The 17,611-nt window shown below is 33.6% G+C and overlaps 1 pseudogene; it reads right to left on the bottom strand.

The window, feature by feature from the left end:
- Window positions 1-2,589: 2,589 nt before the first annotated feature.
- LOC123718353 lies at window positions 2,590-17,395 on the bottom strand (annotated as a pseudogene).
- Window positions 17,396-17,611: the final 216 nt, after the last annotated feature.

Below are 17,611 nucleotides of genomic sequence, written 5' to 3'. Positions count from 1 at the left end.
CAACTTAATACTCAAACAAAAATATAATAAAACCAGAAATTATGTCAATAAATTAATAAATAAAACTAAAAATAAAACAATTAGAATCAATATAGAAGCTAATAAAAATAATCTAAAAAATCTATGGGACATATTAAACCAACTAACAGGAAAAATTAAAACATCCATGGACGTAGCTATACAAAACGCATTTGCAAACCAAAATATTACATGTAAAGATATTGCAAATAATTTTGCAACTTCCTTCCACAATAGTATTAGTAATATAGCAACCAACTGTGTAAATCCACTGTTAGATAAAAGCTCCTACCAGCATACAGAAAATACTAGTATGAGATTTCAGTCAGCAGACCCTAAATCAGTTGCAAAGATAATTAAATCATTAAACGACAGAAAGTCTCCAGGTGCAGATAAAATACGAGCTATGGATATTAAAACATTATGTAATAAAATCAACGTAGTCATAGCTAACCTTATTAATACGAGCATTTATACTGGAAAATATCCTAACTTACTAAAAACAGGCATAGTTCGACCAATATACAAAAATGGTAGCAAAAAAATCTATAATAATTATCGTCCAATAACTATATTGCCAACAATTAACAAAATAATAGAAAAATACATATGTGGACAAATTCAAAATTATTATAAAAAACACAATATTCTTTCTAACAAACAATATGGATTCCAACCAAATAAAAATACCACACAATTGCTATCCGCATTCACAGACCACATTTATAAACATTTAAATAAAAAAGATCATGTTCTAGTAGTGTTTATTGACTACAGTAAGGCATTCGACACATTAAAGCACAGCGTAATCCTGCAGAACTTAAATGACTGCGGAGTACGAGGAAACCTACTCAAGTGGTGTGAAAACTATCTGCAAGACAGAACTTATCGTGTTAAAGTGTGCAACGAAGAAAGTTTTCCAATATCTATTACAGAAGGTACGGCTCAGGGCTCAGTCATTGGGCCTTTACACTACCTTACCTATGTTAACACATTACCTAACATAATAAAGTATTGTCAGATATTCCAATTTGCAGATGATACATGCCTAGTAGCTGCAGGGCCTAACATCCAAGAAGCAGAAACAAAGCTACAATCTGATTTCGATACATTGGCTAAATGGTCCCACGACGTAGGACTTGTACTAAATCCTAACAAAACAAAGTTCATGCATATCCGATCCAGTCACAATCTAAATTCACGTACACCCATCTTAATCTTACACAACCACACATGTGCACATTCTTATAACTCGTACCCCAATAGCTGCAACTGCAACGCTTTAGAATTAGTTCATAACCATAAGTACCTGGGGCTTACAATAGATGACCGAATGTCTTGGAAAATGCACATTAATTCTGTCTGTGATAGGCTAAGAGCGATACTTGCCAAATTCACTTTAATAAAAAATAAAATACCACTTAAAACTCTGCTACTATTATACAAAGCACTAGCCGAATCCATTATAACATATGGACTTACAAGCTATGGGAGAACATGCAAAACTTATCTAAATCAAATATTTGCAATACAAATACGTATTTTAAAAACAATTGCTCCCTTAAAATTAAAATCACAATATAAAGCGGACTACAGAAAGCTATTTGCATTTTTCAAAATTATACCTATACACGAGAAAGTACAACTAGGATTATTAAATGAAAACTACTTTACAGAAAATTATCTCAAAACAATTAAAACTCACTATCACTACTCAACACGTAGAAAATTAAAAAACGAATTTCTATTACCTAAATACAATAATTTATATGGGAAAAAAACATTAGATTACATTATTCCAAATTTAATAAACTCGATACCAGCTACACTTCTTACGAATATAACAAGAAACAATATTAAATTTAAATTAAAAAAATACTACATAAGTCAAACAATTATAAATTATGCATAACATAAATTATGCCATATACGTCATTAAAATATATATATATTCGAATATAGGAACTCATCCTGTATGTGAATAAGAATTCTCGACAAGAACAGGTTTCCTGCATCGGCTAAATATGGCGCGTCAGTGTTTAGATTTGTTTATGACGTTTTACGTGCAATTTTAAATCGTTTGAATGGTTTGATTGTTATAAATTTACAGTTTATATGTCACTGGCCTTAGTATATATATATGTGTGTTAATGATTTAATTATGTTCGACGTCCTGGTGGATAGAAAAACTGTGCACAGTTTGTGTTTCCACCACATCAACTACCTTTATATTAAGAACACTTATACAACAATAAATAAATAAATAAATAAATAAATAAATAATTAAACAATTTAATTGCAGTAAAAAGCAAGGATTTCAATTGATAGGTGTCTCAAAACTAATTTAAAAAAATATTATAAAATTTAAATCCAAATAGCAATTAGGACACATGTGAAAGAGAAATAGGCTTTGCTTATTAATGTTTTCTTTCTCAGTATTCAAGCCCACTAATTTATTTAAAGTAGATTTGTACATTTAAAGCTAAACATAAAAATTGTATATTAATTGGACAATTAGATGCATAAATGCTAATTGAATGTTCATCTCTTTACGTCGAATTCGAATGTCGCTTAACGCAATTGGTACATTGACATGGACCTGGGGGACTTTCGTACGACAAATGCCTGGGCAGCTCGATAGCATAACTCTCTGTAGCGAGCACAACCTGGTTAATACAAATTTGCTGTTTCAATCAACCTTTGATTGGGGACATTATAAAATTATAACACTAAGGACATGATATATCACAGGCTACTACTTCGAAATTACAGGTTTGGTTTTTGTTTAAAATTATGCTTTTATTTAACTATTGGTATACATTAAAACAATTGTAAGTGAATTCAATAATTTTTTTTATAATTACTTAGAAAAATATTATTACTTATAATTACTTAATTTTCAGCCTTAATAACCGCCTTATATTTGAGTCTGAATTTCTAAGACCCTTTAGTTTAAAATACTTCAATTTTATACTAACTATATGTATGAAAATCCTAGCAGCGCTCATTATATTTGGGCCTAAACGCCACCATGAAGATACTTGTTCAAAATTATTAGTGCACTATAAAAAAAAATTACGAACATATGAATACTTGATAAAACTGAAGTTTGTACTCGGAATACTAAAACGTGCAAACGTTTACCTGTTGGAGGTAACGCAAGTCTAGTATCAGCTGCAAAACCACGCTGTGCCAGTTTATCCAGCAGTGTCGTGGCTGACCATCACCTCTCATTGTCGCCTTCTGTCGCTATAATAGAGGCTGTAAGGTATACCTAAAGTTTTTATAGGGTAAATAAAAAAGGAAAATATGTTAGTTAATGTGAGAATTTCCTTATTCACAAGATCTAAATGAGTTCGAGAATACTATTTTAACTAACGCGTAAGACTAATTGTCTAAGGTGTACACGACACTCGAAATTAGAAGAAAAAGTTAGTACCCTCGGCCGGCGCTGGTAAGTGACCTCCAGACTTCTCTTCAATTCGAGGGCTTGATGATCCGTCCGATTGTTCCTGTAGCAACAAATACATCTAAAATATATTAGGTTAATTCGCCTTGCAGGAGCTGCACCGGTTACAATTAGAGGTCGTGGCTTCAGCTCACACCTTATACAATAAAATAATATGCAGATAATTTAATACGCTTTACAGTTTAATTAAATATATGTATATTGAAAAGTGAACTGACGCTGTCCGTGCAAGGTCAAATAGTAAAGGCACTTCTGAAACAAATTAGCCTTGTGGTTTTTTTGTCAGAATCAAAACCGGTAATAAAAATTGCTGTTCCGCGAATGCGAAATGATATAGCCTATCTTCGTGTATTGAAAAACGACATGATTTTCTCAGCTTTCATATTGAAACAAGTAAGTTTACGCAATACAATTATAACTCGAACTACCATTAACAGACCTGTCGCTACAGCCGCTCGTTGACATGCCGAGAGCAATTTTGAATACTTGATTTCAGATAGTCTAACAGTTGGTGAACTAGGTTAATTGCTCTGTATTGTACTGTCACAGCTCATAGGAAATAATGAAGCAATGAACATTTTCACATAACGCTTCTTCCCTGAGGAAATAATAGGTCAGGGATTGGAGGTTGTAACTATTTTAAAATACATCGCATTATTTTAGTTGTTTTTAACCGGCTTGAAAAGGTAGGTTATTAGACTAACCTATATGTATGTAATATTGTTGGAATTGGATAATATTTCATTGGGATGATCTCTAGGTTACAGTTGCGTGTGCTAAATTTCGTCAGTGTATTTAAGTTTGTCCATAAATTTGAAACTAAAACTAATATTCTATGTAAACTTTGGCAACAATCTATATTTCAGTAGTTATTGATATGGCTTCACTAATTTCTTACGTGTAGTAGTTTTACAGTTTTTTAAACCTCTCCAACGTTTTTATTACAATAATACGTCTCTATATTCTAAAACGATGGTTTTTTTTGTGCCGACGTACCCGAATATTTTTGGCTATCTTGTTGTACAGGATAATTAAAATATAAAAAACACAGTAGTCCCATAACGTGTTAAAAACTGTACCTAATTACGCAGCTAAAGTAGTTCTTCAGTGTTACACAATACAAGATTTAAAATTATCGTGATTCCGTAGAAACTAACAAATATAAAAGGCATCTCAATTATATTTTTATCCGAAATGAGGTCAGCTTAGAGAAGCAACTTTTGTGACTTTTATTTGTTGTTTAAGTAATGATGAAATTATTATTTTTAGTGTCTAAGTTGTGGTATGAAATTCCTCCCACACGCCTATTTTCTAGAGGACAATTTTCCTATTTATCCTGTCAGTGATACAGAAATATCTTCGTAGGATTTATTATTTTTTCATTGACATATTGTACATGTGCTTTTATGCACAGTTTCTATAAATAAACCTTTATATATTCTATATTTTCCCATAGCGTCTTTCTGCCTAAATAATATTATTATTTTATATATAATTTCTTTCTTGTTACTATTAAGAAATAGTGTTTGACAGTATTAGGTAATCTGAAATAGTGTGTGACTATGTGTGTCCATTTTCATTATTTCAAATATTAAATTTACACAACTAATTTATATACCTGGTGATGATCAAGGATGGCTGTAGCAGTCAGTAGGCCTAAAATTGCGGAGAAAGAACGCGCGCCGAAACCCTTCAGGTGGTGACTCGGCAGCGCCGCCTGCAACGCTTAGTGGTGATTGAGACCACTGAAACGATAGATAAGGAATAAAGAGGAAAAATCCACCATTAGTGTGGTTATTTAGTTATATCCCTAAGTTATTTAGGCTATAGTTATTTCCAAAACTATTTAGAAATATCCAGCGTTGCGAGCTAGGACTGGTTGCTTAGTAAAATGATCATAACTAAAAATGCGAAATGCATGTTTCTTTTGAAACATGGTAAACAGTATTCAATTATTTCTGCAACCCATTTAATGTCCTATATTTATTTCTATTTAAAAACCAAATCATCATTATTTAATTAATAATCCAATTATTTTTCAGGAAGTAGACGTCAGTAAGCTTTGTTTGCCATAATTTTTATGCGTTATAAAATAATCATAAACCCATAATGGCCTACGCGACTTAATTGCTGTATTTAACGCACCGCCGCGAGAGTCCAAATTAAAATCAAGCAAACATTGATTTCTGTTTGGAAAGTTTTCATCTCTCTAGTGTGAGTTAATCAATAAGGCAGGCAGGCAATAAAGGCGTCCTAAAGTTATGGGACATGAAGGGAAAGTATCTTAAATATTGTAAATAGGGTATTTTACTGAAAGAAGTCTATGTTATTTTTAAAAGTTAGTAATACTGCATTTAAAGACTTTCTAAAAATTACTTGCCTCGTCTGGGAAGCGAACCGACTTAAATGTAAAAAAAACATTCGTACTTTTATGATGGCAATTGAAAGAATGGCCAAAAACGAATAAGTCTTCTTAAGTAACATAGTATTTTAAAAGAAAGGAATAGCGTGAAATCATTTGGGTGTAATCAGTGGGTATTTTTTGTAAATTAGTTAAATAAATACTCAAAACGTGAATGAAGAAGAAGAAATCGAATGGTGTAATATAGGTGCATATACAGGATATGAGAAGCTTAGGACATGATAGAAGATTGATAGCTTAAGCATTTCTACATTCCAGATTGGTAGTTAGATTCACATTTATACTTCCACCTAACTTAAGAACAAACACGAGCGAGGATTTAAGCGTATAAATTAATAAGATGTCATAATAGTTAAAAATTATTAGTAATAACATGATAAAGCAACAAATAGTTACCGAGTGTAGATAATCCTGTATATTTCTTAAAATTGATGACTTGTTTTCAAATGGTCCATTTTTTTCAGTTTTAAATAGTAACTTGAACTTAAAACATTAAATGTTTTACTCAAATTTTTTTTCTCAAAAATTGCTCAACCCAACCCGTTACGGTTGGGTTTGTTCATCTAGTTTTTCCAGTTTTAACTTCATCTATCAGTAAAGTTTATCGTTTAACTGTGAAAAGTATCTTCCAAGTTTCAGCGCAAGTGTGTACAAAGTTATAATGAATTTTCAAGTGCTTTTAACCGCTACAGGCTCTTGATAATAAATAACAATTGTTTTAATCGTATAAGAATCCAAATAAGGAATAAATTTTATATTAATGAAAGATATTATATTTAACCATAGCTTTTTCCTTATTTAATTATACTTCGTTACCATAATAAACTTAATTATACAAATAAAAAAACCTAAAGTAAGTAGGTAACATAAGTTATTAGGCAACGGCATAATCCGGCACCCTTATATATATTAAGGCCGCCCAGGCAACCCACAACAATAAAAAAATGTACATTACTTTCACTGCAAAGCCTTAATAAGGCTGTACAGTGACATACATTTTAAAAGTTGAAATAAAACTTTAAAGTTATTTCAAATACTTATATTGTAAGAAAACATGTTTACATAGCAAAATACCATACAATACATACATAAAAGTTGTATCATTATTGACTTACACGACATTCAGTAAAGCCCGCGGCTGAACAACACGAACTTTTCAGGTAATTTAACTTGCAATAAGCTTTGTTCGCGAGTGGTACAGAGTTTAGGCACCTACTAATAATTTGCGGTTAGGCTGTTATAAAAATGAATGTTTTAATTTAGAAGTGTATGTAGACAACTTTTATCATTAAAAAAGTATCATCACATAAACAGCTACTCATCACATTTTATAATTATTTAAGGAATTTCGATAATAAGGACAGTTTTACACTTTTTCACATGTTCCTAATATAAATCCTATTTAAACCTCACCGTGAAGTGGCCTAGTGGCTTTAGCGTGCAATCTGTGGTCGTAGGTCGTCGATCCCCAGCTGTGCACCAATTTGGTGAAAGAAAACATCGTGAGGAAACCGGCTTTTATGAAACAGATACAGAAATCTGAAAAGAATGTAGCGAAACCTAACTTTTTTATTATTATACACCGCACCGCTTTTATTTGTAATACTCGCGTATTTTAAAGACAATAATTTAGTTTGAATATAAATAATTCTATCTACAGATAATTAATTTCCTGTCATTGCAGAAAATTTAATATAGATATTTACGTTCGCATAGTTAGAGAGGCCAATTATCGTAGAATTACTGTACATACATTGTTAACGAACTCGAAACAAACGAACATGAATAATATAATGAGATACAAGGCTTAAATGCGATCTTTACTGAGCTGAGAATTAATTATTAAAACACGTCGGATCACTGGGCTCATAACGTAACTCATAACGTCATAACCGAATGAGAATAGAAAAATCTGTGAATGATATTATTTATATTGCTGAATATTTAGATACATTATAGTTAGCATACATAACGCACGTGTACTTTTTTTATAACAACCTAGCCTACGGGACGCCCTAAAAGAGTAGTCGTCGCAGCCCATTGACACCTATTTTCGTGGGTGGGTTGACGGCCTTTGAGGAAAGATTAGGCTTTTATTTTATACTAGGAGGTCGTATCTCCTAGGAAAGACCACAGGGAGTTTATTCCGTAGTTCGTAAAAGAAAATGTCTTGAAGCGGACCGTGAAAGACTAAGTCTAAGGCAAGCCGGTTTCCTCACGATGTTTTCCTTCACCGTTCGAGTTAATGTTAAAAGCGCACATAGAATGAAAGTCAATTGGTGCACAGCCGTGGATCGAACCTACGACCTCAGGGATGAGAATCACACGCTTAAGCTACTAGGTTAGGTTACTAGTACCAACACTGCTGTTAAGTCATAGAGACTAGAGTGATCTATATAAGTTACAAAGCAAGCAGATTATGCGCATAATGCAGAAAATGTGATACAACATATGATGGCTATGTATAGGATTCACAAAGCACATTCGCGCATTCTCAGAGGATTAGAGAATGTATGAATAGAGGCTTTAAAAGTATAAAGCTCAAAATCTATTCATTACTTAACAATGAGCTTAAAACAGATATTTGTTAAATATAGATAGGTGGAATAGCATTTAGATAGTGTTTCGAAGTAATTAGGTTGTGTTAGTTTTATCTATTATTAACATATTAGTTTGATAAATTGCTTATCAGCTTCACTTACACCCACAATGTGAGTTTTCTGTAATAATCTTTAACTCCATCGATTAAAGTTCAAATTCAAAAACTAGTTTTTATTGTGACATCATTACATTACAGACTTTTGTCCTTTTTCAATTCCATATATATGCGGGGATAGAGTCAGAGGTAGAGCATTCGACTGCAGATCGAGAGGTCCCCGGTTCAAACCCGGGTGTCCCCTAAGTTATCCTATATTTTATTAATTTTATACATATGAAACCGAATTATGTCAAGCCACATAACTGCCTTTTAGGTCCCGGAATAGAAATTAATTTATTTTCAATAAAAAAACATTCATACTTTTTATTCCCAAGATGTTTCTTAACTATACCTGGTCAGTGAGGGCCGGATCTGCCCCACGAGCCAGCAACAACTCAACAATGTCTGTCGCATCGGCCGCGCACGCAGCATGCAGCGCTGATGATCCCACCTAAAGCCAAATATCATAGTTAGAAAAGCAGAATATCTTCAATTTTAAAATAATATATTTTTGATTATTTATTATCTTTCGTAATCACAATCAACCTTTGCTAATAAGGTTTCCTGTGCTAATTATTTATTTTGAAACAAAATTACGTTATTCTGTAAATGCACATCTGCTCCAAATGCAAGGAGGTGTTCTACAATGCCGCGACATCCCTGCGCACACGCCATCTGCAGCGCCGTCACACCATTCTGCAACGAAATTAAACTCAATTTTGTTTCTTTTGAAGTTCAAAGAAACTTATGTGAATTATGAATGCTTATAGGAAAAGAAAGCTTTTCTTTGTTTTAGTGAAATAAATAAACTCACGCTATCAACAGCATCCACGTTACATTTGCTTTCCAATAGAGTCTGTACCAGCTCAGTATGTCGATGGACTGATGCAATATGCAATGGAGTTCTGCCGGAGTTATCACGAGCCTCGCGCGAGGCTCCCCTTGCTATCAGGAGAGCGGCAGTGCTGCTGTGACCTCCCTCACAAGCTAGGTCAAGTGCCGTCCGACCAGCCTAATACCAAAGATACATATTTACGAATATAAGTATTCCCATATTCGCTCTAATAGCTTTTAGTAGTTTAATAAGAACAAATATTTTTAATTCTTCTTAGACGGAATACCTTTTCATATTCCTTAGTATGTAAAATACTAAGGTTTTAAGGCAGTCAAGGTTCATAATAAATTACCAAAAACATTAAAAGATCTCCTACTAGAGATTGAGTCGATGGTTATATTCTACTAGAGTTTTTAAAAATCAACTCAATGTACCTACTACTTTTGGAAGAATCATATTTTTGAATAATGTGATGTTCTATCATTACAAATTTACTATAGTGATATGACTCGTAATGTATGTAACTTATATGTAAAATTCCTTTTAAGACAAATTTGCACACTTGTGTGGCAGAATATGAACTTTAGATTGTACCACCACAAGATTTTGTGCAAATAAATTATTATTAGTAAAAAGTAAACTAAAAATGATTCAATTATTATGCCTAAGGTTAAAATTACTTGTTCGCTTATAGTCGGCAAGATATCTTTATAACGTAATATAAAAATAAACTCAACCCCGAATAAATGGAGTTCGTGAATATTGATGCTGCAAATGTTTTGGAACGAAATAAACACATTGAATGGAATTGAATTTCGGTGAGTAATTATTAGAACTCAACACTTCAATGGGTGGAGAACAATGAGTTCCATAACGGACATTATTGGAAAAGTAGGTAGTAGTAAGTAGTAAGTACAAATATTCCCTTCTACGTAATTCTTCCTTATATTATTAGCCTTTTTCTAATACACTTACCTTTAGTGGCATCTGTATCAACTAAAATCCGAACCGATAAGCGGTTTTTACATAGATAGCCTTGGATTCCAACGATTTTATATGAGTTGATTGAGGTAAAAAAATGTTAAATGTATATTTCTGTATGATAGTTTTCCAATATACAGAAAACCAAGCGTGCCACCACTTTGATATTAACTCTGATGGTAACTTAAAAAAAAACCATATACCAATGGGTTTTTATTAGGTCTGGGCCTCAAATTTCTGTATCCATTCCGTAATCATTTCTGATAAGCAAGTAGGTGATAAACCTTCTGTAACTGACACACACCGTCGATTTTTTGTGACTACGTTTTGAGTGAGTGTCAAATGGGCACATATAGGAACGAATTATATATTCTTATAAGTAAGCTGATATAATTCTATCAAGCAAGACAGGAACACAATTTACCGAACATTTACGATCCATTAAAAATCTTAGACCATGAATTTATTTAGTCTAAGTATACTTAGTACGTACCTGTTCCTGATTTAGTAGGAACAGTATTGATACCTGGCTGAAAATATTTTTTTATTAGAAAGAAAGCAAGGTTTGTTGTCGTTGGTGGGTCGACCTCGAATAGAATATACAATACATCGTTGTAGTCAACGTCAAAAATAATATTAATTATTTTAATATTTCCTGACTTTGAGATTTAATTTCAACAATATTATACGCAGAAATTGTAGAGATATTTGATGAAGCAAGTAATTTAGTTGTTTTGCCTCGCAAGCTTTGTCAGACGTTAACTGTCTGCTAAATTATGCTTCATTTGTTTAATGAATATTCAAATATCAAAGAATTTACGCTCAGCTAACTAAAACGCTTATTGAAGTGGAACTACTTTATCGGCGTTAGAAAAAATTTACCGTCACATTTTTTGGTTACGCGTCACACTTTTCCATTACGCGCCATCTTTTTCTTGTCCCAACCGCGGTTGATTCGAAGAGATTCGAAGCCATTAATAACAAAAATGTATAATAAGTAATAACCATAACAATGATAGTAATAATTATATTACAATTAATGAAATTCTTAGTAGTAATAAGGTAAAATGAAATATTTGTATTATTTGTATTCATGTCTGTGATAATAAAAGCGTTTTGTTAAACTTTATCTAATTTAACTTTATTAAACCAATTCTTGTGAAGTTGCATATAGTAGATAATTTTTCGAAAAATAAGGTCATAAAGATTTTTTTTTTAAAATAATTTAAAGTCTTTTTTAAATAATAACAATAATTATACTATGTCTATGTTCTGTATAGCTGTTGAAGAGTAAACGTACATAAATCCGCCTTCAAATTTGTATCTCTAAGCTTAATAATCTTGAAAATCGTAATCACATATCATATATCTATGTCGCAGCCAATTAGCTTAATTAGCCGTTCAATCAACAGCCTAGCCTCTTTACTAAACAGCGCCATTAAACTAGCAACCTGAATTGTATTCAGCCGTAGCATTTGTTACAACATTTAATAAACTGGATGGCTAATGCTTAGGCCATTCGTACGATCATGTGACAGAAATAAAAAACTGGAATATGTGACATAAGAGATTCTTTAAGTTATTAGTGTTTTTAAGCTAACCGTTAGTATCACTATACTCCTTCATTTCATTAAACTTTGGAAAACTTAATCAAATTTGTTGTTTACCTACGATTTATTGACAGTTTGGAGTAGGTGACAGAAAGTGGAAACAAGTCGTGTAACGTCAGCGTTTCAAGTCATTTGTCTAGCTGTTTGATCAAATGGCTGAATATCATTCAGGCCGTCAGTTGAACGGCGCTGTTTAGTATAGAGACTAAGCTGTTAATTGCACAGATAATTAAGCTAGTTGGCTACGATATCCACGTATGAAAAGAACAAAAGACTAATCGATGCTATAAAAACAGCATGAAACGAAACTGCTACGATTTCGTAATGTGACCTATAGACTCGTAAGCGGATGTTTTATGTGAATATTATGCGAATGGAGCTCACTAACGACCAATTAATTGTAGAAATCATATTGATATACGTTTTCGCCTTAATCTATTATTATAAGATATTAACAGGTTCAATGTCCAAGCATGAAAGTAGAAGTACCTCTCACGTCGCATTTTTGTATACAATACTGACAAATATTGACATATTGTTTCTGGTGGGTGAGGTGGGAACCTCACTAGAAAAAAAAGTTTTGCCGTATGTACCAGCATTTTTTAAGTTGTCAGTTATATGTCCTGTCAAGTCCGCGCCATATATGCAGCTATCCCCGTATACGGGCGTAGTACGTCCACAATTCCAAAAAGCCTTGAAGTTGTACCTGCAAGCAGACCTGTGGTCTGTGGACAGTGAACCTGTTAAGTAGTCAGAATGTTTGTCTCATTTATTTTCAAAGTGACGTGAAAATTACTGTCGTGCGTCACAGATGGTATTCTTATGAGGCTTTTAAGTGAATTCTGATAATAAGTCAAGAATCATCATCATCATCAATGGCTGTAAAGCCCCTTGTTGGGCCTTGACCACCTCAAGTATATTTCTCCATCGCGATCTGTCTCGTGCTTCTTGCGTCCAACTTCGAAGACCTATTGATTCAAGGTCCTTGACAACTCTATACCATCAACGCAGCCTCGGTCTACGAGGTTTTCTCTTGCCACCAGAAGAAATAGATGACGTTGGCGTCAAGGTTCGTAATACGTTAAACACCGTCATCGCAAACAAATAAGTCAAGAATGACTTTATTTACACAAAAAAACAGTGTTTATAACGGCCACTCAAATTCAATTGTTTTACTAGTAGTGTTAGTATTAGCTCGCTCTAACTAAACTTACCTTATTAATTGCATCAATATAAGCTCCTTTTTCCAACAAAAGCTCCACCACGTTGGTGTAACCGGCTCGTGAAGCAAGCGCTAGGGACGCGTCACCCGTTGCGTCGATGGTTTGTACTCTTGCGCCGATAGAAATCGCGAACATGGCAACATCGTATGAACCACGAGCGCACGCGCATTGCAGAAGATCATTCTGTTTCTGATGAATTTAAATTAGTTTAATATATGTTACATATGCATTTAATAATCACCATCTGTTCACGAAGTATTTTCGAACCAATTTATTCTTCAAGAAAAGAGCGTACCAATTTTTCAAAGGCCGGCAACGCAATCGCGAGCCTTCCGGCAACGTACATGACATTGTATTTTGCCTCCTATTACATAAAAAAAATGAGCATTTGAATTACGTGTTCATTTAGCGGGTTTTCTGTGCCAGAAACTAATGTTTCACCGGGATCAGAACTCAAGACCTACGTCCCAATAAACAGTAAGATAACAAATACATTAAGGAAATTAATATCATTAGTCACGTGATTAAAAGATTCAATGAAAATCAATTTTGTTTCTATCTAAACGCCTTGAAATATATTCTTCAAACGCTCAAGCGTTTTATGAACGTTATTTTTTAATGTAATATGAGATAAGGATTATATTTTCAAGGATGTAACGCCTCATTAAATCGTTTATTGACCGATTCAAATCACAAAATGGAGTGCAGAAATAAATATTTATAGGCGATATCATTTTTATCCTTGATCCTATCTTTATGTTACCCTTATTTTTACTTTCTTTAGCATTACTGGTAGTCCTATTTAGAAAGTTGATTTTGCCATATCTTGTTTTATATTTGATTTTATTAAGTTTGATGCATTAATTAAGTTTACCTAATTACCTTACCTTATACCCCCTTTTTAAAAAAAACTAAACCATTGTACTCTTTTAACTGTGCTCCTTTGACTTTTATATCGAATTGTATTTACCCTGTGTTGAAGAGAGACAGACAGTACATTACGTAAAACGGTGCATTAAGACTGATATTATTTATAATGAATAAAAAGTTTTTTTTTGTAGTATTACTTTAATTACCTACATCAAAGCAAATTAATAAAGAAAATAATTGCATAAATTAAAAAAAAAATATTATTATTTAATGCATGATGTTATAATTTAAAATTACTAGGGTATTATAAAAACCTTATTGGTAGCAGCCAGACAAGCGCCAGCTTGAACTAGAACTTGAACAGCGTCCAGGTGTCCATGCCAGGCTGCCATTAACAATAGACGCATGCCAAACTGCGAATCAACAACATAGATTTAACTTTAATTAATTATTTAAACTTGAAAATTCTACCAGGACATAATATTCGATATAGGTATGTATCTCTTTATTTTTGGAGTCAATATCACAACTAGACATACACTAATCCGAAATACATAATTTAAATAAATTCATAAATCATCACATGAAATAAAGATTTCAGGTTAATTAGGCATAATTTAGTAATATATCAATGATAGTTTACAAATATTAAATGCGTTTCTACAGCCGCAGACTAGAGGGCGCAGACTAAATTCGTTCTATACAAATAAATAAAACTATATTTTTAGGTCTGGGCCTCAGATTTCTGTATCTGTTACATGGTCATCGCAATAGGCAAATGTGTGTCCTTTGCCTGACACACGCCGTCACTATTTTTCCTTTGCCGTTCGAGCGAATGTTAAATAAGAAAGTCCATTGGTGCACAGAAGTGGATCGAACCTACGACCTCAGGGGTCGCACAATGAAGCCCTTAAGCTCTGCTCTGCGCTCTTGTCACATTCGTTCTATATTTGCCAATATTGACGACCTCAATCGTTATTCCACGTAAAATGTACCGTTTATTCAATATGGCCACATATCAATAAGCACTGAATATTCAATATTACCTTGTCAACAGCCTCAATATCGCAGTTGGCGTCGATCAGTAATTTGATTATCTCCACATTGCCTCTACTCGCCGCCCAGTGTATCGGTGCCCGCCCATACTGAAATATCATTATAGTATTGATCCCGTAACGCTTAAAGAAAACATGTGGTTGACCTATTATCAATGAGAAATAGAAAATCGAAACATGAAAGTCAAGTCTCGGTTGGTAAATAGGCTGGTAACTTTAGCACGAACACTTATAAAGCAAAAATACTTTTTTGTCTAGAATTAAGTTCTAAAACGTTTAAAAGTAAGTTTAACTAAGTATTTATTATTTAGTTTAAAAGTAAGTAAAACTAAGATTTTTGCTATTGATATAATTATATATTGTCCTGTTTTACCCAATTTTGCAGGATACGCCATCGACTTTATGGTCCGGGGTGGGCCGGTTTTATAACGATGTTTTCCGATGCCGAGCCAGTGGTAAATGCGCACAGAAAGAAAGTCGATTGGTGCACAGCCAGTGTTCGTATGACCTCAGGGATGAAACACTATCATGCCACTTGGCCAACACAGGCAGTGTACATTTACTTACACCATACATTTTTACTTCAAATAAAACTAAACTTTTAAAAATAAAGGGCAATCAGGCTGGAGGCTCCCCATATTCTATGCGACACTCACATTGCCCAAAGAATCCCGAGTGCGTTGCCGGCACTTTAGAAACCGGTACGCTTCTAGGACCCAAGGAGGTTCAGAATTTCGACGGGAAGCTATATCCACGTACAGAAAGCACTAATACAGTCTAGAACATATTCTACCTGACTTAGTAATCACATGCTTTTTCATAAAAAAAACAGCTACCAAAGCATTCTTTCAATCGCTGAATAATTCATGCGTGTTCCTGAGAGTTAGATACTAATCTAGAATGGTAAATACAACCCGGAGTCAGAGGTGATAAAAATTCAAGCACGGCTGGTTGAGCTTACATTTTGGATGAAGGTCGAATCTTGTGTCACGTTCCTTTTTTTTCAGATGAACTTCGAAACAGATCTAAGTGTCACAACCTTACACTAATTTGTGGCGCTAGTACTATGTAGCTATCTATCTATTTTGTTTCATATAGAACAAGAGGCAAACGGGCAGGAGGCTTATGTGATGTTAAGTTATACCACCTTTCATCAACACTCTACGTCCGAGGGCTTGCGAGTGCGTTGCGAGCCTTTAAATAAATTGAAAGAATTATAGGAATTACATAAAAAACGTGTTACAGAGTGCATAAACATTATAACCCTTAGTATAATATTGGATATAGCGAATGCCTTCGATCGGGTGTAGAAAGCGCTTCTCTCGAAGCTTTCAGCCTTCTTTCCGAAAAACTACAGAGGATGTTCCGACCTTAAAACCGTGAACGCTAGGTCCCACAAGGCCTATCTATGTCTTATACCCGACTGTTTCTTCTGCATATCAATTATATGTTGCAACTTAGCAACATTCATTGCCTAAAGAGATCGATCTGAGATAGATCTAAATAGAGTAAGTAAATCAAAGACTTGAAAGCAGGTTGCTGTGTGCTGAGTTCAAGCGAGGAAGAACTTCATCAGTAGTGACAAAACAATTGAATAAAAAGTTCAAAACATATTCTAGGCGTCGTTTGTTTTATAGTGAAGATATCTATAGAGTGTCCATAATACATATTATACACAACCATTTGTGTATAATATGTATTTGTAGGTAAATGTTTTTGACGCCAGAAACCAACCAGATAGACAATTTCACAAAACTGTTTGCGTTTGTTACAAGATCCTGGCCGATTTTTAACGATTAATACATTAAAAACTACAAAAGAAACATGGCATTATGGCCGGGAAAGAAAAAAACAACCCATGACTTGGATGAGACGGTCATCTTCACCTCCGAAGAAATTTAAGGCGATTCCATCTGTTTTAAGATTTTTTTTTGTAAAGCGCCTTTAATGCCTTTGATTGTGATATAAATTACCGAGTTTATTTTAGTTGTTCTTCTGCTAATTGTTATTAAGAATTCCTTTATTTTCGGCAACTATCGTTATAGAGATAATTTTATCTAAACGATTTCATGATCTTAAAATAGCACTTACATTATTTCTACAGTTGACATCCGCGGGTCTCTGCAATGCCTCTCTAACAGCAGCTGGCTCATTCTTGATGACGGCTTCATGAAGCAACAGGTCGTTTTGTTGTACCCGAGACCGGTCGCACATCTGTGAAGAAAAGTATAATGTTGGATACACCCTTAACAGGAATAATAAGTTACGTATTTATCATAACAGAATAGTGACGCTAAATGTTTGAACTTATACAGCGCTCTATTAGTGTATTTAAAAGAAAACATTGAAATATAATTCGTGTCGTCAAATACGGATGCTCCACAAAACTATTGATTGTGGTCTCAAAATTTTTACTCCACTCCACTCAAC

This window comes from Pieris brassicae, chromosome W (genome assembly GCF_905147105.1).
Source record: "Pieris brassicae chromosome W, ilPieBrab1.1, whole genome shotgun sequence".
NCBI classification, from domain to species: domain Eukaryota; kingdom Metazoa; phylum Arthropoda; class Insecta; order Lepidoptera; family Pieridae; genus Pieris; species Pieris brassicae.
Note: the sequence above shows the minus strand (reverse complement) of the source record. Positions and strands in the feature narration are given on the sequence as shown.